We start from the raw sequence: 26,912 nt of genomic DNA on the forward strand, positions 1-26,912 counted from the left end.
CACATGACATAGGTCACATGCCAATGACTTTAAAGAAGAAAAACTTACCTCATCCCAACTTGCCATTATATCCTGTAAAAGAAAATGAAATCATTGTATATTTATAAAAATAAGGAGATATGATTACCAATGAGACAACTATGAACTTAAGTTCAAATGAAGTGGATGTAAGCAATTATAGGCATGATAGGCAACGGTACGGCTTCAACAATAAGAACAAGTGACAGCAAACCAGATTTTCCTGCATAGGTCGAACCCTGAACAGTTGAACAAGTATGGACACAACATTTAAGCTTAAAACAGCTCTGAATTTGGATTCTGGTTGAATATTTATAATAGATTATTTTTTAATTAAGAGGGAATGCCACGAACCATCAAGCTTCCTCCCTAAAATTTATTGAAACTACATTTTTAATTAATAATGAAAATGATATTTGCAAATCTGAAACACAAACAGGATCATGTAAAAAAATAAACATTAACACACACAGCAAAAATGAATTACCACATAACAACTGTGACATATACCTTCATAACACACATGACTTTAAAAAAAAGTCAAAAAGAAATGTTGATGTTATCATTATATAATTACTCAGGTCAGGAACACTACCTTATATGGAAATGCATGAATTAGCATACTTATGTTCTCGCACGTGTAATTGTTTATTTACGTGTGACGCAATTTATTGTTACCTGGTTTTTTTACGAATCCACTAAATGAGCAACAATGCATTATGGACTACTACGTGTTTACAATCAACCAAGAACACATGCTACTAACTTAAATACAACACATTTTGTCGTGCAATGCGGGATTAACAATTTCACTTAGTTTTTCATTTTTTGTATCCACATTTATAGTTCATGATATAAAGTATTCGTTCCATGCTCAGATCAATGAAGAGTTCTTTCTATGCAAGAAAGAGTGTTTGATTTACCAGATATATAGCTATTCATGTGTTTGATGATGACATGCAGAATTCATGTATTTGTCCACCAGACAGCAACGAAACAACAGTGAAAAACACAATTGCACATCAGACAAACATACAAGTGTAAAGTTAGCCGTAGATTACAGCCGATGCTAATATTCATGAGTGCAGAAACTTTTGTATAGATAGTTAAAGAGAAATGTGTGATCCATGAATTTTGTGTTCATACAAAAGACGAAGACTAAGAGTTTGTAAAGTATCTGATGGGGTCACTAAACTTTTTGAGTTTAAAAATATATATTGCACCTACTTTTATGTTTAAAAAGTAATTTAAATCGAGGACAAAATGTGTTTATATATTTGTCTTTAAGAGACAATAGCGTATAATCATCAATCGTGGCCATTAATAGCCGACTATACGGTATGGGGTTTTCTCATTGTTGAAGGCTTTACAGTTGCCTATCATTACTTATATCCACTTTATTTGTGCTTAAGTGGATAGTTGTCCCATTTGGCAATCATACCCCATCTCCTTATTTTTGTATATAAACATCCCTCAGAAGTTCGGGTTTCCATTATAAAGTATTTACATACATGCAGGGATGATTCCAGGTGATTTCAAATGGGTCCCTTGAACGTCAAATTGGGAATTTTTTTATCCCAATTGGGAATATTTTATGCATAAAATCTAAGACGAAATCATATCATTTTCCTGTAAAAACGGAAATGTATATTAAGTTTAACCTCTACACTGATTTAAGAAGTTGTAAAATTTTGAATAATTATGAATTGTCTACTGATTATGATATATATGATTCTGATCCCATAGATATGATCACCAGATTACTTGAAAGTTATTGGATTGAGACCAGGGAAGTTGTAGTACGTGAATATCATTGCACATGATGCACTGGTCCAAATAATTATGAAGTCTTGAAAGGCTATTATTTTTTCTTTCTATGACGCCTTACTTCAAAGTAACCTAGGCATATAACATATACATAACAGGGATGATTCCACTATATAGTTTAGGGCCGCTTGGCGGCCCTAAAATCGGCCAGCGGCCCCAAAAAAATATTTGTGAATATAAATTCCCAATTCTTGAAAATAAAACAAAAATCGGTATTTTCGGAGAAGTTTCGGACTTTATTCGTTATAGGTTGAAAAATATAGACAAAGTATAGTTTTTTATGAAGTGTCCTATATTTTAACTTTAGTGGAAGATTTGATCATGTCATAGATATCTATTTTAATGGGCGCTGATCTCGTAAAAGCAGGTCGCCCAGAAGAGCTGCAAGGTTATATAATTTGATGAAAATAAATTATTTTATATTTTGCTCTATTTCATCAAAAGACAAAAGTTTGAGCGTTTTTGATAAATAATGTTGATGATTATCCAGACCATTCAAGAAATACGATATGTCACCATTTAACATGGAACTGTTTCAAAAGTTATGAAAATGATCCTTTCTTCTTCATTAGAATACCATCAACTTTTTGAGAATTACTTTCCGGCGCTTGCATAAATGGTTTTAAGTTAATTTCAAATATTCTTTTATTTATTTATGAAATCTACAATTTTCCAAATAATTTTAAAGTTCACTGGTCAATTGCTTTAAATATCTTATCTATTAAGTATATAAACTTTTGTAATTGTCTTTCTGGATACGACAATGGACCAATTCAATTTAAAATTCATTTTAATCAAGGTAAACTTATAAAGATGACCTGATGAAAAAATACCAAATGGATGATTTTTTTTCATTGGTTTATATGGCAAGCCGTTTTGCTATTTAATTTAATTTCAAGATATCTTATACACTTTATAAGATATCTTGTATAGTTTATAAGATATTATATGAAATATCTTACAGATTATATAAGATATATCTTATAAAGTTTATGAAATTTACAATTTTTAAAATAATTTCATAAAATATAAGAGATACTGTATCTAATAATTTACATAACTATATCTTATATAATATATCTTATAAACTATATGATATATCTTATTAACTATATAAGATATTTTATAAACTATATGTATTGTTTATAAGTTATCTTATATGAAAGATATTCATAAGATATCTTAATAACTTTAGGAGATATCTTATAAAATATATAGTTTATAAGATATCTTATATAATTTTCTTTATAAGATATCCCATAAACTATATAAGATATTTTGAAGATATCTTAAAAGCTATCTTATAAACTATACAAGATATCGTATAAACTATCTTATAAACTTGATAATCTATATTAAATATATCTTATAAACTATATAAGATATTTAATCTGAAATATATTCATAAGATATCTTAATAACTTTAGGAGATATCTTTAAAAGTATATGAGATATCTTATAAGATATATAGTTTATAAGATATCTTATATAATTTTCTTTATAAGATATCCCATTAACTATATAAGATATTTTGAAAAAATCTTAAAAGCTATCTTATAAACTATATAAGATATCTTATAAACTATCTTATAAACTTGATAATATATAATAAATATATCTTATAAACTATATAAGATATTTAATCTGAAATATATTCATAAGATATCTTAATAACTTTAGGAGATATCTTTAAAAGTATATGAGATATCTTATAACATATATAGTTTATAAGACATCATATATAATTTTCTTTATAAGATATCCCATGAACTATATAATATATCTTGAAGATATCTTAAAAGCTATCATATAAACTATACAAGATATGTTATAAACTATCTTATCAACTTGATAAGAGATCTTAAATATATCTTATAAACTATATAAGATATCTAATCTGAAATGTATTCATAAGATATCTTAATCTTATCAAGTATATAAGATATATTAAAAAATATATAGTTTATAAGATATCTAATATAATTTTCTTTATAAGATATCTTATATAATTTTCTTTATAAGATATCTTATATAATTTTCTTTATAAGATATCCCACAAACTATATAAGATATCTTAGAAACTATATGAGATGTCGTATCAACTAGATAAGATATCTTGTAAATGATAAAAGATATCTTGTTAATTATAAAATATATTTATTAGATATCTCATACAATATATAAAACTATATAAATCTTATGTAAATGAAACTATAGAAGATATCTTATATATTAAGTGAGATATCTTATATATTACATGAGATATCTTGACATTTGATTAAATAGTAAAACGGCTTGCCATATATTAATGTTAGCTGGTATATATGTTTATGTATATGTAATAAGCCTAGGTTACTTTGAAGTAAGGCGTCAAAGAAAAAAAAATAAGACGTCATAATTATTTGGAATAGTGCATCATATGCAATGATATTCATGTAATACAACTTCCCTGGTCTCAATCCAATAACTTTCAAGTAATCTGGTAATCATATCTATGAGATCAGAATCATATATATCATAATCAGTAGCCCATCCACAATTATTCAAAATGTTACAACTTCTTAAATCCGTGAAGAGGTTAAACTTAATATACATTTTCCGTTTTTACAGGAAAATGATATGATTTTGCCTTAGATTTTATGCATAAAAGATTCCCAATTGGAATAAAAATTCCCAATTTGATGTTCAAGGGACCCATTCGAAAACACCTGGAATCATCCCTGCATAAACATATATACCAGCTCACATAAATCTATGGCAAGCCGTTTTACTATTTAATCAAATGTCAAGATATCTCATGTAATATATAAAACATCTCATTTAATATATAAGATATCTTCTATAGTTTCATTTACATAAGATGTCTTATATATTATATGAGATATCTTATATATTATATAAAATATCTCATTAGTTTATTAGAGATATCTTATAAATATCTTTTATAATTTACAAGATATCTTATATAGTTGATGAGACATATCATATAGTTTCTAAGAAATCTTATATAGTTTATGCGATATCTTATAGAGAAAATTATATAAGACATCTTATAAACTATATATTTTATAATATATCTTATATACTTGTTAAGATATCTCCTAAAGTTATTAAGATATCTTCTGAATATATTTAAGATTAGATATCGTATATAGGTTATAAGATATATTTAAGATATCTTATCAAGTTTATAAGATAGTTTATACGATATCTTATATAGTTTATAAGATAGCTTTTAAGATATCTTTAAGATATCTTATATAGTTTATGGGATATCTTATAAAGAAAATTATATAAGATATCTTATAAACTATATGTGTTATAAGATATCTTATATACTTGATAAGATATCTCCAAAAGGTTTAAAGATCTCTTATGAATATATTTCAGATTAGATATCTTATAAAGTTTATAAGATATCTTTAAGAGTTTATAAGATAGTTTATAAGATATCTTTAAGAGTTTATAAGATAGTTTATAAGATATCTTTAAGATATATTATATAGTTATAAGATATCTTATATAGTTTATAGGATATCTTATAAAGAAATGTATATAAGATATCTTATAAACTATATAATTTATAAGATATTTCATATACTTTTAAAGATCTTTCATATAAGATATCTTATAAACAATACATGTCGTTTATAAAATATCTTTTATAGTTAATAAGATATCTCATATAGTTTATAAGATATCTTATATAATCTGTAAGATATGTTATATAAATTATTAGATATCTCTTATATTTTATGAAATGATTTTAAAAATTGTAAATTTCATAAACTTTATAAGATATCTTATATTATCTGTAAGATATTTCATATAATATCTTATAAACTATACAAGATATCTTATAAAGTGAATAAGATATCTTGAAATTAAATTTAATAGCAAAATGGCTTGCCATATAAACCAATGAAAAAAAATCATCCATTTGGTATTTTTCAACAGGTCATCTTTATAAGTTTACCTTGATTAAAATGGATTTCAAACTGAACTGGTCCATTGTCGTATTCAGAAAGACAATTACAAAGGTGTATATACTTAATAGATAACATATTTAAAGCAATTGACTTTAAAATTATTTGGAAAAATTGTTGATTTCGAATAAAAGAATATTTGAAATTAACTTAAAACGATTTATGCATGTGCCGGAAAGTAATTCTCAAAAAGTTGATGGTATTCTAAAGAAGAAGAAAGGATAATTTTCATAACTTTTGAAACAGTTCCATATTAAATGGTGACATATCGTATTTCATGAATGGTCTAATCATCAACATTATTTTTCAAAAACGCTCAACCTTTTGTCTTTTGATGAAATAGAGCAAAATATAAAATAATTTATTTTCATCAAATTATATAACCATGCGGCTCTTCTGGGCGATCTGCCTATACGAGATCGGCGCCAATTAAAATGGATTCATCGATATTATATCAAAATTTGAATTTGCTCTTAGCCGAGGTCTGCTTTCACAACAATTTTGACAAACATGTTTCTGATCAACCTGCTAGGCGATCTACTTTTACGAGATCAAATAAATCCATAACAATTTAATTAATTGAATCCGGCTGCTAAAATTGTTTACCACATGTTGACATAATTATAGATATCCATGAAATAATCAAATCGTCCACTAAAGTCAAAATATAGGACACTTCAAATCATAGGTCTGTTCTATGTTCCTTTGGAAATTCAACCAAAGATGAAGAACTGGATCTTCCATCACTGTATTGGATACCTAAACTACATAAGTGTCCTTACAAACAACGGTATATTGCTGGGTCTTCCAAGTGCTCCACGAAACCTCTTTCTAAATTATTAACATCTATTTTATCAGCAATCAAAGACGGGCTTCAAAGTTATTGTGAAACTGCCTATTCTAGAGGTGGCGTGAATCAGATGTGGATACTTAAAAATTCCAAAGATCTTTTAGAGTATATACAATCTAACTCTCTTTCATCTTGTAACAGTATTCAAACATTTGACTTTTCCACTCTTTACACAAGTATTCCACATTCCAAACAAAAAGACAAATTGAAAGAGTTGGTATTACTTTGCTTCATAAAAAAGAATGGCCAATGTAGATACAAGTATCTTGTCTTAGGGAGGGATAAATCCTACTTTGTAAAGAATCACTCTCACTGATTCAAACAAAAAATTCTCTGAAACTGATATTATCAAGATGCTTGATTTCTTGATTGACAACATATTTGTTACGTTCGGAGGACGTGTTTTTCAATAGACTGTCGGCATTCCAATGGGAACAAACTGTGCCCTTTTACTTGCCGACTTGTTTCTTTATTATTATGAGGCTGACTTCATGCAGGAACTTCTTAGGAAGAAAGATAAGAAGTTAGCAATATCCTTTAACTCTACTTTCCGCTATATAGATGATGTTCTTTCACTAAACAATTAAAAATTTGGTGACTATGTGGAACGAATCTATCCCATCGAACTAGAGATAAAGGATACTACAGATACAGTTAAGTCGGCTTCATATCTTGACTTACATCTAGAAATTGACAATGAGGGTCTGTTGAAAACAAACAAAACTTTACGACAAAAGAGATGATTTCAGCTTTCCAATTGTGAACTTTCCATTTCTAAGTAACAACATTCCAGCAGCACCTGCATACAGGGTATATATCTCCAATTGATACGATATTCCCGTGCTTGCATTTCCTATCATGATTTTCTTGATAGAGGGTTGCTGCTTACAAGGAAGCTATGAAACCAAGAGTTCCAAATGGTGAAGTTGAAATCATCCCTTCGTAAATTTTACGGACGCCATCACAAGTTGGTTGACCGTTATGGAATAACCATTTCACAAATGATATCGGATATGTTCCTTATGTCGTAACTACAATCCCCTTCCCTTTCATGAATGTGACCTACCGAATTAAGACTATTTACCGGATTTGTAATCACATAAGCAACACGACGGGTGCCACATGTGGAGCAGGATCTGCTTACCCTTCCGGAGCACCTGAGATCACCCCTAGTTTTTGGAGGGGTTCGTGTTGTTTATTCTTTAGTTTTCTATGTTGTGTCATGTGTACTATTGTTTTTCTGTTTGTCTTTTTCATTTTTAGCCATGGTGTTGTCAGTTTGTTTTAGATTTATGAGTTTGACTATCCCTTTGGTATCTTCCGTCCCTCTTTCATAAAAATATATACTTTGCCTATATTTTTCAACCTATAACGAATAAAGTCCTAAACTTTTCCTGAAATACTGATTTCTATTTTATTTTCATGAATTGGGAATTAATATTTACAAATATTTTTTTGGGGCCGCTGGCCGATTTTAGGGCCGCCAAGCATCCCTAAACTATATAGTGGAATCATGCCTGACATGACAGTGTTTACAAAAAAGTATTGATTTTTGACATATTTCATTATTTGGCACTTTCAAACTGTTCCCTTTGCTCTGACGGTAGTGGAAAACAACTGTTGTTTCATATGGTTTTCGTCTTTGCTAAGATTTTTTTCAAATGGAGATATTAGATTTACTTTTTATTTTTAACGGACTCGTACTCGAACATTTGTCAATCTTAATAAAATCATTAATGATGTTATCCATGTTTATGTTCGACAACGTGGGAAATTTGATACGTTTTGTGAAAATTGCACCTTTACACCTAAACCTACTATATTTCTTTTATGCATTGGATATAAAAATTTCTATTTTTGTATATAAAATAAGGCCAGTTTTTTTTATGTTATTTTACACAAATAATTTTTGGTCACTTTATAGCTTACTTTTCAGCAACGAACCTATGATTGATTACTTTACTAGATTGTGTATTGAATGGAAAGATATCTCAATTGGCACTCATACATCATCGTCGTATTTCTAACTTAATCATGTTAATAGGTAATATTGCACCGACAATGATCCAGAGGATTTATATAATCAGAGATATTGCACAGGACAGCAGCCAAACGATAAAAATACCTATGACGGACTCTGCTGTTGTCTGTTCTATAGTCGGGTTGTTGTCTCTTTGACACATTCCCAATTTCCATTCTCAATTTTATGCATCGAGTGATGAAACTATACAAAATATGTTAAGCTATTTACCGTCCGAGCTTTAATAACACTTATTTTTAGCATACTGAATATTATGATGTTCAGATCCTGATAAAAAGTTTACACATCCAGTACATATAGAAGTGTTTCTGTGCCAGTTTTTGTGTTTTTCGAAGCAGAAATGTTTTTGGAATGACATTATATATGTTTTAAAGAGATTACAAAATTTTCATACTTGACAGTAATCACTCCATATGAAATTTCACGGTTTCACATCGTGAAATTATTGCACAGGTACAATGCATAACAATGGAAAAAAACCTGTTTAATTACTTTTACAAGGCGAGAAAGAAAGTCGAACAGTGAAGCTTGTAAGCAATACTTTTTCAATCTGAGCATGCAAACTGAAAATTATGTGATTTTAAAGAAACGTGTTAAAGTAAAGCAGGGATGATTCCACTATATAGTTTAGGGCCGCTTAGCGGCCCTTAAATCTGCCAGCGGCCCCAAAAAATGTTTGTGAATATAAATTCCCAATTCAGGAAAATAAAATAAAAATCGGTATTTCCGGAAAAGTTTCAGTCACCGATTACGGCAACTATAATTTGTCATAGTTTGTCGTCAAAACGTAGTAAAATCCAGATAAGAATGCTGACTATGATCGCATTTTATTTACAACAATTTAATTATGTCAACATTGAACTTGAGGTAAACAATTTTAGCAGCCGGATTCAATTGAATAAAATGTTATGGGAGTATTTGAATTCGCAAAAGTGGAGCGCACAGCATTGCAAAAATGCTTTTTGTCAAAATTGGTGTCAAAGCAGACCTCGGCAAAGAACAAATTCAAATTTTGATACAACATTGATGAATAAATTTTAATGGGTGCCGATCTTATAAAAGCAGATCGCCCAGCAGAGCCGGTTATGTAACCTGATTAAAACTTGTTTTGTAAAAGAAATTATTTTATATTTTGCTCTATTTCCTCAAAAGTTTGCGCGTTTTTGTCGAGCCTGCAACTTTTGTTGCAGAAAGCTCGACATAGGGATAGTGATCCGGCGGCGGCGGCGGCTACGGCGGCGGCGGTGTTAGCTAACTTCTTAAAAGCTTTATATTTTAAAAGGTGGAAGACCTGGATGCTTCATACTTTGTATATAGATGCCTCATGTTACGAAGTTTCCGTCAGTCACATGTCCAATGTCCTTGACCTCATTTTCATGGTTCAGTGACCACTTGAAAAAAAAGTTCAAATTTTTTGTAATGTTGAATTCTCTCTTATTATAAGTAATAGGATAACTATATTTGATATGTGCGTACCTTGCAAGGTCCTCATGTCTGTCAGATAGTTTTCACTTGACCTCGACCTCATTTCATGGATCAGTGAACAAGGTTAAGTTTTGTTGTGGTCAAGTCCATATCTCAGATACTATAAGCAATAGGGCTAGTATATTCAGTGTATGGAAGGACTGTAAGGTGTACATGTCCAACTGGCAGGTGTCATCTGACCTTGATCTCATTTTCATGGTTCGGTGGTTTTAGTTAAATTTTTGTGTTTTGGTCTGTTTTTCTCATACAATATGCAATAGGTCTACTATATTTGTTGTATGGAACGATTGTAAGGTGTACATGTCTAGTGGACAGATGTCATGTGACCTTGACCTCATTTTCATGGTTCAGTGGTCAAAGTTAAATTTTTGTGTTTTGGTCTGTTTTTCTCATACTATATGCAATAGGTCTACTATATTTGTTGTATGGAACGATTGTAAGGTGTACATGTTTAACAGGCAGATCTCATGTGACCTTGACCTCTTTTTCATGGTTCAGTGGTCAAAGTTAAGTTTTTGAGTTTTGGTCTTTTTATCTAATACTATATGCCTAGGTCAACTATATTTGGTGTATGGAAATATTTTATGATCTTTATGTCAGTCGCACAGGTTTTATTTGACCGTGACCTCAATTTCACAGTTCATTGCACAGTGTTAAGTTTTTGTGTTTTGGTCTATTTATCTTAAACTATAAGTAATAGGTCAACTATATATGTTGTATAGAAGCATTGTTAGCTGTACATGTCTGCCTGGCATGGTTCATCTGACCTTGACCTCATTTTCAAGGTTCATTGGTCTATGTTTAGTTATCTTGGTTAATGTTAAGTTTATGTGACAGTTGTTATAAAGCTTAGCTTTATACTTAGGACTATCAACATAATATCAATGATTTGTATAGAAGGCGAGACATTTCAGCGTGTGCACTCTTATTGAAAATAATGTTGATGATAGACCATTCATGAAATGAGCCCCAGCGGTTTTTTTCAGTGGTTAATACGGCATGCCATTTTGCTATTCAATCTAACTTCAAGATATCTCATAAACTTTACAAGATATCTTATATAATAGTTCATTAGATATCTTATATAGTTTGTAAGATATCTTATATAGTTTGTAAGATATCTTATATAGTTTGTAAGATATCTTATAAAGTTTATAAGATATCTTACATAGTTCATGAGATATGTTATAAAGTTTATGAGATATCTTTTATAGTTTATAAGATATCTCATATAGTTTTCTTTATCATATATCTTATAAACTATATGATATATATTATGAACTATATATAAGATATCTTATATAAAGTATATATTATAAGATATCTTATATACTATATAAGATATCTTATTATTAGCGATATAAGATATCTTCTTTATTATATAAGATATATATTTATATAAGATATCTTATAAAAAAGATTATATAAGATATCTTATATATCATATTAGATATATTATTAGAGACATCGTATAGAAATTATAAGATAATTCATATAATATATCTTATATAATTTTCTTAAGATGATATCCAATAAACTATATAAGATATCTTGTATAAAAAATTTTGATAAGATATTTCATATACTTAATGAGATATCTTATAAACTTTAGAAGAAATCTTATAAAGTATATAAGATATCTTATAAGTATATAAGATATATTATATATTTAATAAGATATCTTATAGTTTTTAAACTTTATAAGATATCTTATTAAATATATAAGATATCTCATATAATATAAGATAGCTTTAAAATATTAAATTATATAAGATATCTCATATATCAAATTAGATATCTTATAAAAATCTTATATGTTATATAAGATATCTCATATATTATGAAATAATTTGAGATAATTTGAAATTCGAATAAATAGCTAAACTGCTTGCCATAGGTTTATGCTAGCTGGTATATATGCCTTGTTTACCAAAGTTAAGATGATAGTGCATAATGGTATTCATGTATTACAAGAGGGACGAAAGATACCAAAGGGACAGTCAAACTTATAAATCTAAAACAAACTGACAACGCTATGGCTAAAAATGAAAAAAGACAAACAGAAAAACAATAGCAAAAATGACACAACATAGAAAACTAAAGAATAAACACGAACCCCACCAAAAACCAGGGGTGATCTCAGGTGCTCCGGAAGGGTAAGCAGATCCTGCTCCACATGTGGCACCCGTCTAGTTGCTTATGTGATTACAAATCCGGTAAATAGTCTAATTCGGTAGGTCACATTCATGAAAAGGAAGGGGATTGTAGTTACGACGTAAGGAACATATCCGATATCATTTGTGAAACGGTTATTCCATAACGGTCAACCAACTCGTGATGGCGTCCGTAAAATTTACGAAGGGATGATTTCAACTTCACCATTTGGAACTCTTGGTTTAATATCTTCCTTGTGAGCAGTAACCCTCTATCAAGAAAATCATGATAGGAAATGCAAGCACGGGAATATCGTATCAATTGGGAGATATATACCCCGTATGCAGGTGCTGCTGGAATGTTGCTACTTAGAAATGGAAAGTTCACAATTGGAAAGCTGAAATCATGTCTTTTGTCGTAAAGTTTTGTTTTCAACCGACCCTCATTGTCAATTTCTAGATGTAAGTCAAGATATGAAGCCGACTTAACTGTATCTGTAGTATCCTTTATCTCCAATTCGATGGGATAGATGCGTTCCACATAGTCACCAAATTTTGAATTGTTTAGTGAAAGAACGTCATCTATATAGCGGAAAGTAGAGTTAAAGGATATTGCTAACTTCTTATCTGTTTTCCTAAGAAGTTCCTGCATGAAGTCAGCCTCATAATAATAAAGAAACAAGTCGGCAAGTAGAGGGGCACAGTTTGTTCCCATTGGGATGCCGACAGTCTGTTGAAAAAACACGTCCTCCGAACGTTACAAATATGTTGTCAATCAAGAAATCAAGCATCTTGATAATATCGGTTTCAGAGAATTTTTTGTTTGCAACTTCCCTGGTCTGAATCCAATAACTTCTTCAATCAGTGTACATGTGAAACTTAAAATACATTTTCCGTTTTTATAGGCCAGGAAAATGATATTATTTCGTTTTTGATTGTATGCATAAAAAATTCCCAATTGGGGTAAAAATTCCCAATTTGATGTAGTCAAGGGACCCATTTGAAAACACCTGGAATCATCCCTGTAAAGTCCCTTCATTATTACAATACAATTAAATACCCAAAGTGAAATCTGTTGGTACGAGTTCTACAACCGTCAATATGGGATTACATGTGGGTCTTCGTCAAACTGTTATTGCAACTTCAGCATGTTATTGTTAAGTCTGTCTGCAAGGCCTTAATGCCACTTTATATTCATACCCCTTCTGCCACCAGTCAATCAGAATCTGAAAAAAAGTTTTAAAATTTAAAACATGTAAACAGATTAAACAGAATAGAGAATGGAAACAAGGAATGTGTCAAAGAGACAACAACCCAACCAGAGAGCAGAGACAGCCAAAGGCCAACAATGGGTCATCAACACAGCGAGAAAATTCCGCACCCAGAGGCACACTTGATCTGGCCCCTAAAGGCTAAACAATAATGATTACTAGTTCAGCAAAGTAAAGGCAAATATGTTTGTTATTTGTAAAATAAATCATAAATATTTTAATTTTTAGTGGCCTCTAGGGAACTCTTGAAACTGTGCGCAGAAACTAAATGCATAGCCATGATAACTAATTTTGAATTAAATTAATTCATTTTTCATTAACCATGGTAAATCAATGAGACGAGGCTTTTAAGGGATGAACTTAGCTGTTATAACAAGGCTTAGTTATTTAAGGCATGTAACTTACTATATATGAGAAACATGGGAATTACTGGGAAGCTTGCACAGAACCTCATTACATGCTCTGATCATATTTCTTACAATAAATTAAAATACATTGTAATTAAGCATGTATATGTCTGAGCAAATGCTTTGGAGTGATGAAGAGAAGCTGTAATAACACCCTTTAGTTATTACAGACATACATGTACTTTTTCTGTAATAACATAGGTGTACTATGCATGATTGGAAACTATGAACTGTTATATCTTTCTATACTTGAGTATACATAAAGACAATAGTAATATCAATAGAACTTGTATACATTTAAACAAAACTAATGATGTATATTGTTACTTTGAAACATGTAACATACATATGTTATCACAGTTCTTTGATTTTTTAGTCCACAATAACAAATGTTTGTTATTTTTCTGTAATAACTCTATAAAGTTATATCCTTGACTCTGACTGAACCATGAAAATGAGGTTAACGTCGGGTGACAGCTGCCAGTTGGACATGTACATGATGTACATCTTATAATGATTCCATATACAAATAAATTGGGAATGTTTCCATGGGACACAGAAGTTGTCCCCGCTTGCATATCATATAAAGTTATAAAGGGACATAACTGAAGAACGGTAAAGGTCACTATCAAAATTTGGTTGAGGTTAACTTAAGTCAGAGAACAGAAACGAAAAATTCAGCACCTTAAAGGCTTTACCATTTGTAAAGGGGCATAACTCTAGAACAGTTTAAGTGAAGCATCAAAATTCAAACTTGATCTGTGCTTTGTGGAAATAAGCATTGTGTATAAGTTTCATAACATTTGGTTGAGGCAAATTAAAGTTAGAGAACGGATACCACCTTTGGGACAGACGGACGCACAGACCGACAAGGGCATAAATATAGTAGACATATTGCTTACAGTATTTGAGATATGATAGATATTCTATTCTCATAAAACCATGAAGTACATAGGTTACAGAGAAGTTAAAAACATGCATATGGACTTGACCCATACAAATTTAACCTTGAATGTTCACTGATCCATGAATAGAAAACTGTCTGATGGGCACTAGGACCCTGCAAGGTACGCACATACCAAATATAGTTATCCAATTACTCATAATAAGAGAGAAATAAAGAATACTAATAATCTTAATTTTTTTCAAGTAGTCACTGAACCATGAAAATGAGGTCAAGGACAATGGACATATGACAGACAGAAACTTTATAACATAAGGCATCTATATCCAAAGCACAAAGTATGAAGGATCCAGGTCTTCTACCTTCTGAAATATTGGGCTTTTAAGAAGTCTGTTACGATGCTGCCAATGCCGCTGGATCACTATCCCTATGTCGAGCTTTCTGCAACAAAAGTCATAGCCTGGACAAAAACTGATTACATGCATGTATTATTTCAGCCATCTTGGTTTCGTGGGCGGGGTCACCGGACACATTTTTTAAACTAGATACCCAAATGATGATTGTGGACAAGTTTGGTTAAATTTGTCTTTGTAGTTTCAGAGGAGAAGATTTTTGTAAAAAAATTACCAAAAATTGTTAAAAATTGACTATCACATGTATAAAGGGCAATAACTCTGTAAGGGGTCAACTGACCATTTTGGTCATGTTGACTTTTTTGTAGATCTTACTTTGCTGAACATTATTGCTGTTTACAGTTTATCTATCTATAATAAATTTCAAGATAATAACCAAAAAACGGCAAAATTTCCTTAAAATTACCAATTCAGGGGCAGCAACCCAACAACGGGTTGTCCGTTTCATCTGAAAATATCAGGGCAGATAGATCTTGACCTAATAAACAATTTTACCCCTATATTTAGCCATGGCGGCCATCTTGGTTGGTTGGCCGGGTCACCGGACATATTTTTTTAAACTAGATACCCCAATGATGATAGTGGCCAATTTTGGTTTATAATCCTGGTAAAATTTTCATACGCAAAGTGATGAGAAAAGCTCACTTGGTCCTTTGGGCCAGGTGAGCTAAAAAGCACTTTACAATGAACTGTACACCTTATTCATTTCATATGCCACCGTCATTGTCTTCTTTAGGATAGTTAGTGGCTCAAATATATGCCAATTGAGACTAAAACTGCATGCACGTTTTCCTTGAAAAGTGAAAAAACTGTGCATCAGACCATGCTGTCTGCAAAAAAAGTTGAATGCAAGAGTTTTTTTGCAATTAGACTTCTTGTATAATAACATCTAAGCATAGAAATGAACAAAAAGTAACAAATTTCCATTTCTCATAGCTTCTGCATGCATTTTTATATATGTAAATATGTGCTACGGCCTAAATCGACGCTAAATAATTTTCAATTTTACATGGCCTAAGACCCTTTTATACTCATGTATGCATGTGATAAGCTTTTTGTAACTTTTCTTGACATTTAAAGTACATTTAACATATATGGAAGAATAATTTATGGTAAAAAAACTTCAAGAACTTGAAATTGGGTGAAAAAATTGCATGTTTATGTAAGGCTTCCCTTAATTTGAAAATCTATTTTTAGGCACAGGCTCATATAAACTTGACTTTTCATGCTTTTAGATAATTGTAATAGATCTGATAAATCAGATGATTGTTAAGTTGTTTTTAATACTTAATATATTATATATAGGAGCATTTAAACGCAAATTTTTGCAATATTTTAATTTGTTTAGCCCAAATTAATCTTGACAGTTGAAATTATTTGATTTAAACGTCAAAATTAAACATCAAAATTTCAATATTAAAATGGCCATAGTTTCTATAAAATATATCATATGGCCATGAAATTTGGCCAACTATCTTATAATTCCCTAAACTTAGGTCATGCAAAGTTTTATTAAAATTGGTCAAGTCCTTCGATCCTATTAGGTCCAAGGACACAGTTATCGTCCTTCGATTTTAGTTGTCGATCCACAAATATAGTCCCTAGTGTGAACAGTGTATAACTTGCCAATTTTTTTCATACCCTTTCCTAATTTATTTCTTGATATTTTATGCATGAAATATTAAGTAAGGGGATGAAATTACATGATAACAAAATTTGGGTGCTGAATCTTTATGTTAAGTAGTGATTTGGTACAGTTAAAAAAGGTCAAAAATTAGTATGTCTGAAGCTGTCAAACTTAATTTTAGACCCCCTTAAAGGCATCCGATGCAGTTTCTCGATGTCATTTTTATAGTATTGAAACATGTTGTAGGCCTTGGCGAGTTATAAAATAAAACACAAGATAAAACATAGGTCATCATGCTCGTTTTCGAGAAAATTGAGGCTGAAAATGGGGGATTTGTGCAATTTTTTAAAAAAGTTAGGCAGTGTTATAAAAATTTTAGAGCAAATATTCTTCGTCATAAATTATTAAGATAGGGTTCAATTTGAAGCTGTGATAAGTGACAATAAGCAGAAGGAAAAAAATAAATCCCTACACGAATGACTATACAATTTTTCAAGCTGTGCTTGAATTTGCGGACCAGATGCTTAAAGTGGTATTTTTGTAATCCAAAAAATATGGAAATAAACTGTTTCTGAAAATGTCATTTTTATAATTTTCCTGCATAAACTGCATTTTGTCATGCTTTCTCCAAATATCAAATAGAAAATATATGTCACCGTGCTGGATTCTATAATAAACGCGATTTATCCTAATAATTGCGTTCCCCCTTTGTAACCTCAACGTTAACGCTAAAGTGCACGACGTCGCTGGCAGACTTTTTCAACGTAATCGCTGCAAATTACCGGCGACATTTTTCATATGTATAAATATTGCTTGTGAAGAGCTAACTAAAAATTAGTAATAATATTGTTTTTCGGAAATAAAATCATGTGAATCATAAATACATCTCTTTGTTTGTGGTCTAAGTGAGAAACATCTCAAGAAAAATGATTATGGACTGTGGATAATTTTACGGCTTTTAAAATTAAAGACTCTGCAATTCAGAACTTGACATACAGGTTCATGTACTGTACAAACTCGTGTATTAATTTATGTATTAATCTATACTATATGTTGACCTTTAGATCCTTTAAATCCCTCTATTCACGTTAAATCACAATTTAGAATTTCACATTTATTCATAAAATTAAACTTTTATTCGGGTCAATGATTACAATTGAATAAAATTGGAAGGCTCCTAAACAGTTTCAATGTTCACACAGTTTTTATAGTTGACAATGCGGTATGGGCTTTGCTCATTGTTGAAGACCGTACGGTGACCTATAGTTGTTAATTTCTGTGTCATGTTTGTCTTTTGTGGAGAGTTGTCTCATTGGCAATTATACCACATCTTCTTTTTTATGTTGTCAGAAAACAAATCAAAATCTTATAAAGGAAAATCTTCAATATGCTAATGGATGCTTTTGTCCAGAGAGAGAGAATCTATACCATACTCTTGAAATTTTTCATTGGCAAAAACGATTGAAATTAAAGCGAGAGGACTTTTTCTTTTCACCAAAGAGCGACGCATTGCGGGGCACATAAAATATCGCACGTTCATTCCTTTGTTTGTCCTATCTGTCCTTATGGTTAATTAGATTTTTTATGTGTACATTTTGTACAATTCTTGCCAAATTTCTTTAAAACTGATAACGTATTGACACGTTCGAAAATCAGTGCATGTTAAAACAGATATGCCATTTGGAAATATTAATTATATTGGAAATTGCATTCTATTTGCTGTCATTCCGTAATTTCTCTAATATACTTGTAAAAACTTAAAGAACAAACTAAACAGCATGATACGCCCGTCATCTTAAGAAAAGAAAAAAACATAATACATATTTTTAAAATAACACGGGGCTTGTACAGGAAGGCATGCTCTCTCTCTCTATATATATATATCCTGACTCATTCCTTATTCTTGGGAGTTTGTATATCACACGTGACATGTTCACATGATGTTTTCTATGATACCAAATTGAAGCTCAATAAAAATTCAAGAACTCAAAAATTAATTAAAGAATCATCACGAAAAAGTATACAGATCTTAAGAATAATTTAACTAACAATTATGTGAAATTGTATGCAATAATTATTGATCATGTTGATAGTTTCTGAGATATGGCGTGACATGTGAAAACCCCCTCTTTTTTCATAAACTCAATAACTCTACAATAAAATTTGAATCATCACAAAAAAGTATACAGATCTTCAGATTCATATAAAGTAAGAAGTGTGTAAATTTTTACTATTATTTATCTAACATAAATAAATTGAATAAAATTGTTCAGTTAGAAAGTTTCCTTCTTCGTGTACCTAAATTTTCGGTATTAGTTTTAAAAGATCATCATGATCATTGTTGGTTTTCTGTGCAGTAAAAAAATGACAGAAAATCAGAGCCGGACTAACTCATTGAAGATGAATGATAATGAAATTGTCCTCTGCTTGAACAGAATATTTTTGTTCTTCAATTTGGGAATGAGAGTATTTTTTTTTAAGACAAATACTACTAGTAGTCCAAATAATTATGACAGTAAGGAAGGGTATATCAATGTTTCGCTTTGGCAACCCAAAAAAATATAATAGCCTTCCAAGACGTTTGGACTAGAAAAATATCATACCCCTCCAGCCTTTTGAAGTGCAAAGATCTTTCCATAAACATTGTTCATCTAAAGTTATTATTTTATTTTAGACAAAAACTATATCATATGTAGGACATACGTCCTGAAAATGCATGAAATATTTGTCACTGGACGTTATTTAAGAAACCAACAATCAATCAATATATAAGACATAGTCTTGGTATAAAGCTGGAATTTGCTACCTTCCTTCTATTAAAAATGATAATTATATTAGTAACACCAAAAGGGTCAGTCATCTTGAGATTACTAATTATACGACATGTACGATATTTTGTTGAAGATCTCACAGAAACAGTAAATGTGTTTAATTTCTTATGATTTTATTAGACTTATCCTGTTAGAATAATATGCACTAATATTAATGGTGTAGAAGTTAGCATGCGGGAGAAACAGAAATTTGAGCATCGAGAAATCCACAAACCGTTTCTTATTACGGAAAAATGGAAAATTACACGCATTACGTCCCGCAAAAAGTAATGTTTTTCGGGAATTCAAACGAGTAACGTCACGCCAAGAGTTAACTCCCTTGAAACTGTATCGGATGCCCTTAACACAAAATTGTCAATATTTTGAGTTAGAGCTGGTAGAAGTTTCTATAATTTTCATATTATTTGTCCCAATAGTCATGATAGTAGTACACTACACTGTAAAAATCTTTTTTGAGATTGAACAGGTCAGCCTAGCCACAATCAGATGTGCATTTTGTGTTTCACATGAAGTCAAAAATGAGTATCACCTCAGGGAAAAACTCTTTTGATATTTTGGTTCAAAAATGGTTTAAATTATGAAAAATTGCCATCGTTAGGCTAACACTGGAAGCATTTATGTAATTACATGCAGTTTTTGAAAGAAATATTTAATATTTTTATTAAATAAATGGTGTTTAAAAACTGTATAATTTTCTTTAATGGTTGCCTTCAAGACATGGTCACCAGTGACAGATTTTTGGTCAATGACAAAGACAACAAAATATGTTTAGAACTATTGAATATCAAACATTTTAATTGAAAAAAAAATAACAAGAACATGTTCAGTGATATTGTTGTCTTTTTTCAAAACTACCTCTACCGTTTTTTATTTGGAAAAATGCATATTTTTTATTGAAATTGGGAAATTTGTATATTTTATTCTAAACACATCTCCAATTTTTTGCTGACCTTTGCTGTCTTTTTTGCACTGTTTTTTCTTGTATATTTTGGTTATCAGACATTTTCAACCTGAAAGGTACTTTTCGGAGAGGGGAAAGAAACAGAAGCAATGATGGTACTTTATGCATTGAAAACTACATGTGTTACAAACACCACAATGATTCTGAACAGAAAACCGGATCTCAAAAGTGCTTTCTAATATCAAAATAATAACATGAATACGATATTTACAAACATTACTACCAATGCCATCACTGTTTGGGGAAAATGTGAAACTTTATGGGAGGAATTTTAAGCCATTTTTTTTAGTAATTGGGAATTTTCTCTAGGGGAAAAGGCCGAATTTCGGCTGTAATTTGAGGCAAACAATATCACTGCAATGTTTGACTCACAGTTATTTCAAACAACAGTACAGGGATGATTCCAGGTGTTTTCAAATGGGTCCCTTTAACATCAAATTGGGAATTTTATCTCATTGGGAATTTTTTATGCATAAAATCTAACATTGTCTAAGACGAAATCATATCATTTTCCTGTAAAAACGGAAAATTTATATCAAGTTTAACCTCTACACTGATTTAAGAAGTTGTAACATTTTGAATAATTATGGATGGGCTACTGATAATGATATTTATGATTCTGATCTCATAGATATGATCACCAAATTACTTGAAAGTTATTGGATTGAGACCAGGGAAGTTGTATTACATGAATATTATTGCACATGCTGCACTAGTCCAAATAATTATGACGTCTTGAAAGGCTATTTTATTTATTTTTCTTTGACGCCTTACTTCGAAGTAACCTAGGCATATATTACATATACATAAACATATATATATATCAGCTAACATAAATCTATGGCAAGCCGTTTTACTATTTAATCAAATGTCAAGATATCTCATGTAATATATAAGATATATCTCATTTAATATATAAGATATCTTCTATAATTTCATTTACATAAAATGTCTTATATATTATATGAGACATCTTATATATTATATAAAATATCTAATAAGTTTATTAGAGATCTCATAAAGTATATGAGATATCTTATAAATATCTTTTATAATTTACAAGATATCTTATATAGTTGATAAGACATCTCATATAGTTTCTAAGATATCTTATATAGTTTATGGGATATCTTAAATAGTTTATAAGATATCTTATATAGTTTATGGGATATCTTATAAACTACATATTTTATACGATATCTCATATACTTTTAAAGATATCTCCTAAAGTTATTAAGATAACTTATGAATATCTTTCAAATAATACTAGTTTATAAGATATATTTAAGATATCTTCTGTGAAAACAATATTAGATATCTTATAAACAATATAAGATATCTTATAACTAAGACATATAGTTTATAAAATATCTTATATAGTTAATAAGATATCTTATAAATAATACTTACATGACTTATAGTTTATAAAACATCTTATATAGTTAATAAGATATCTTATAAACAATACATATAGTTTATAGAATATCTTATATAGTTAATAAGATATCTCATGTAGTTTTATAAGATATCTTATATAATCTGTAAGATATGTTATATAAATTATTAGATATCTCTTATATTCTATGAAATTATTTTAAAAATTGTAAATTTCATAAACTTTATAAATATCTTATATAACCTATAAGATATTTCATATAATATCTTTTAAACTATACAAGATATCTAATAAAGTGTATAAGATATCTTGAAATTAAATAGCAAAATGGCTTGCCATATAAATTAATGAAAAAAAAATCATCCATTTGGTATTTTTTCAACAAGTCATCTTTATAAATTTACCTTGATTTAAATAGATTTCAAATTGAATTTGTTGATTGTCGTATTCAGAAAGACAATTACAAAAGTTTATATACTTAATAGATAAGATATTTAAAGCAATTGACCAGTGAACTTTAAAATTATTTGGAAAATTGTAAATTTCATGAATAAATAAAAGAACATTTGAAATTAACTTAAAACGATTTATGCATGCACCAGAAAGTAATTCTCAAATAGTTGATGGTATTCTAAAGAAGAAGAAAGGATCATTTTCTTAACTTTTGAAACAGTTCTATATTAAATGGTGACATATCGTATTTCAAGAATGGTCTAATCATCAACATTATTTTTCAAAAACGCTCAAACTTTTGATGAAATAGAGCAAAATATAAAATAATTTATTTTCATCAAATTATATAACCATGCAGCTCTTCTGGGCGATCTGCTTTGATGATATTGGCGCCCATTAAAATGGATTCATCAATATTAAATTTGAATTTGCTCTTAGCCGAGGTCTGCTTTCACACCAATTTTGAAAGTATTGAATGTTGAAAAAAGTGGATTATCCAGACTCAGAAAGGTCTTTGATCATAGTAAGGCACACGAAAATGTAGAAAAACCGTTTATCTATTAGTGTATTCATGTGCGGATGTCTGAAAAGTGCACAAAAGGCGACAATATGAGCGCAAACAAATTGTCCGCGATCTCCTGTTTTGAATCAGGGATGATTCCACTATATAGTTTAGGGCCGTTGGCGGCCCTGAAATGGGCTAGCGGCCCCAAAAAAAGATTTGTGAATATAAATTCCCAATTTATGAAAATAAAATAAAAATCGGTATTTCCGAAAAAGTTTAGGACTTTATTCGTTATAGGTTGAAAAATATATGCAAAGTATAAATGTTTATGAAGTGTCCTATATTTTGACTTCAGTGGACGATTTGATTATGTCATAGATATCTATGATTATGTCAACATGTGGTAAACAATTTAAGCAGCCGGATTCAATTGATTAAAATGTTATGGGATTATTTATTTGATCTCGTAAAAGTAGATTGCCCAGCAGGTTGATCAAAATCATTTTCAAAGTTGGGGTGTGAGGAGATCTCGGCTAAGAGCAAATTCAAATTTTGATATAATATTGATAAATCCATTCTAATGAGCGCCGATCTCGTAAAAGCAGATCGCCCAGAAGAGCTGCATGGTTATATAATTTGATGAAAATAAATTATTTTATATTTTGCTCTACTTCATCAAAAGACAAAAGTTAGAGCGTTTTGGAATAATAATGTTGATGATTAGACCATTCATGAAATACAATATGTCACCAGTTAATATTGAACTGTTTCTAAAGTTATGAAATGATCCTTTCTTTTTTAGAATACCATCAACTTTTTGAGAATTACTTTCCGGTGCATGCATAAATCGTTTCAAGTTAATTCCAAATATTCTTTTATTTATTTATGAAATCTACAATTTTTCCAAATACTGTTAAAGTTCACTGGTCAATTGCTTTAAATATCTTATCTATTAAGTATATACACTTTTGGAATTGTCTTCCTTAATACGACAATGGACCAGTTCAATTGTAAATCCATTTTAATCAAGGTAAACTTATATAGATGACCTGCTGAAAAAATACCAAATGGATGATTTTTTTTTCATTGGTTTATATGGCAAGCTATTTTTCTATTTAATTTAATTTCAAGATATCTTATACACTTTATAAGATATCTTGTATAGTTTATAAGATATTATATGAAATATCTTACAGATTAAATTAGATATCTAAGGCCTAAAATAAAATATTGTTTGTTTCCCCAATCCCGACCGACCCTGCAAAAATGGTGCTACTCATAAAATTTTATTGTCAAAACTAAGTCAAATATTATTTTATTCATTTCTGATTTTCAAGCTTGCTGGATCGTCCCATAATGTTCAAGCTTTTTGGAAAAATAAAATTATTTCCCTACCTACCTACCCACACCTGGCTGGGCAGGGTCGGGATTGGGGAAACAAACACTATATTAATCTAGGCCTTATAAAGTTTATGAAATTTAAAAATATTAAAATAATTTCATAAAATATAAGAGATATCTAATAATTTATATAACATATCTTATAGATTATATAAGATATCTTATAAACTATATGAGATATCTTATTAACTATATAAGATATTTTATAAACTACATGAACTATATGTATTGTTTATAAGATATCTTATATGAAATATATCTTTATAACTTTAGGAGATATCTTTAAAAGTATATGATATATCTTATAAAATTTAGGATACAAGATATCTTATATAATTTTCTTTATATGATATCCCATAAACTATATAAGATATCTTATAAACTATATGAGATGTCTTATCAACTATATAAGACATCTGGTAAATTATAAAAGATATCTTGTCAATTATAAAAGATATCTTGTAAATTAGATATTTATAAGATATATCCATGATCTCATATACTTTCAGAGATCTCTAATAAACTTATGAGATATTTTATATAATATTTAAGATATCTCATATAATATATAAGACATCTTATGTAAATGGAAACTATAGAAGATATCTTATATATTAAATGGGATATCTTATATATTAAATGGGATATCTTATATATATATTACACGAGATATCTTGACAATTAAATAGTAAAACGGCTTACCATAGATCTATGTTAGCTGGTATATATGATTATGTATATGTAATATGCTTAGGTTACTTCGAAGTAAGGCGTCACAGAAAAACAAATATAATAGCCTTTCAGGACGTCATAATTATTTGGACTAGTGCATCATGTGCAATGATATTCATGTAATACCACTTCCCTGGTCCCAATCCAATAACTTTCAAGTAATCTGGTGATCATATCTATGAGGTCAGAATCATATATATCATAATCAGTAGCCCATCCATAATTATTTAAAATGTTATAACTTCTTAAATCAGTGTAGTCTAAGAGGTTAAACTTAATATACATTTTCCGTTTTAACAAGAAAATGATATGATTTCGTCTTAGATTTTATGCATAAAAAAATCCCAATTGGGATTAAAATTCCCAATTTGATGTTCAAGGGACCCATTTGAAAACACCTGGAATCATCCCTGTTATATGCGACGTCATCAGGCATGGTCGCCTGTTTTCATGACGTCACAATAGGAAAATTCAGAAGAAAACAAAACATTTAGACGTCATAATCAAATTTCGACTAATCATTTGCCGAGAACAGATTTTTCACTAGTGAGGAGAAATATTTTTCTCACACCGGTCAGGAAATGTGAAAATAGCACAAAAATTAGAGAAATTATGTTACTTGAATCAGTGATTTAGAAAATCACTTGTTTAAGTAAGTCCCCTGACTGGTTACTGGAACCATATATATTTTTATTTGGCCTTACATGTATTTGGACTAATTTCTGACCCTTTTTACATTGTAAGCACAATTTTAATTCTAAATGCATTTATAAAAGTCTTACTGAAAGGTTCAGGACAAGCTTTTTATAAAAAAAAAAATACTTGTCACAAAAAAATTGACAAACATCAGCGCCGCCTAGAGGCTAAAAACTTTTCAACTGTTCAAATGCAACGCACTAAGTTTTACTGTCTTTTAACTTTCAAATTTGGTTTCATAATTACTTCAACCTTAAAGAAAATAAAAATACTCAGTTAATTTCTTCTCAGTCATTAGAAAGTTTCGTCCAAATGCAAAGAAGAAGAGATATATATGGAAACCCGGAAATCGACCTGTTACTAGGTTACTGTGTTCAAAATGTAAATAAATATTTTTTAAATGAGATAAAATGAGTAGGGCCTATGTCATTTCTTCACGTGCGTCAGATATAACAGAAATATTCAAAACTTACCCTTTAAAGTCATTGAAATGACATCTTATTGGTTAAAAATAACTGTTGTTTGTCGATCCGAGAACAGGAAGCTTTGTCAAAACGAGACTCTGAATGACGGGATTGGAACAAATCGGACCAGGAAAACTCGGACCAGTTTTAAAGAAACTCGGATTAGATTGAACTGATTGGGCCCATTTAAGGTCAATACAATTTCAATGACACCTCGGAACAATGTGAAACACTGATTGGGCCAATTTAAGAACGCTTCTCAGTGGTTGATTCTTAGGGGGGAAAGCGGGCGTAGAGGACGTAAGACTCGGCCTCCCGTTTGATCGCCAAATAAATAACAAGTTGCTTTCTTTAAAAAAAGAAATGCAATCGTAAACCCAAATGCTTGTTTGGCATTATATATATATTAGATAATTGTTTAATAAAGATGTATTGTTTTATATTACTTTTGTTGTGCATAAGAATTAGAAACTGACATTGCCTGTTTACCT

The 26,912-nt window shown here is 29.9% G+C and overlaps 1 long non-coding RNA gene across 1 annotated transcript; it reads right to left on the reverse strand.

Moving 5' to 3' along the window:
• Window positions 1-47: 47 nt before the first annotated feature.
• Window positions 48-26,518, reverse strand: LOC143051561 (uncharacterized). The gene is made up of 3 exons (XR_012970831.1): window positions 26,431-26,518; window positions 13,421-13,586; window positions 48-72 (listed from the first exon to the last, which is right to left on the reverse strand). It is a non-coding gene; the product is annotated as an uncharacterized LOC143051561 (long non-coding RNA).
• Between the last annotated feature and the right edge of the window lie 394 nt (window positions 26,519-26,912).

Source organism: Mytilus galloprovincialis, chromosome 11 (assembly GCF_965363235.1).
Source record: "Mytilus galloprovincialis chromosome 11, xbMytGall1.hap1.1, whole genome shotgun sequence".
In the NCBI taxonomy this organism is placed as follows: domain Eukaryota; kingdom Metazoa; phylum Mollusca; class Bivalvia; order Mytilida; family Mytilidae; genus Mytilus; species Mytilus galloprovincialis.